This window comes from Cucurbita pepo, unplaced genomic scaffold (genome assembly GCF_002806865.2).
Source record: "Cucurbita pepo subsp. pepo cultivar mu-cu-16 unplaced genomic scaffold, ASM280686v2 Cp4.1_scaffold000156, whole genome shotgun sequence".
In the NCBI taxonomy this organism is placed as follows: Eukaryota; Viridiplantae; Streptophyta; class Magnoliopsida; order Cucurbitales; family Cucurbitaceae; genus Cucurbita; species Cucurbita pepo.
The window spans coordinates 24,616-24,849 of record NW_019646444.1 but is presented as its reverse complement, the minus strand read 5'-3'; positions in this window follow the sequence as shown (position 1 = coordinate 24,849).

Here is a 234-nt window from a genome sequence, read left to right as displayed (position 1 = left end):
ATAAAGTCGGCTCCTCTACCAGATATACCACTGGTGGATTAACCAAACTCTAATACCACTTGTTGACTTCTGACAATCGCGAGGAAATTGTCGACGGAATAAAAACGGTTGAAGGAAATTTGTTGGAAGAAAAAGAAAATAAGGGATGATTAATAGAGAGAGAAAGTATGTGCTCAAGACACGATGAATTGTTATTTTCATTCCGTTGGACATATTTAAATAACCATCCTATCC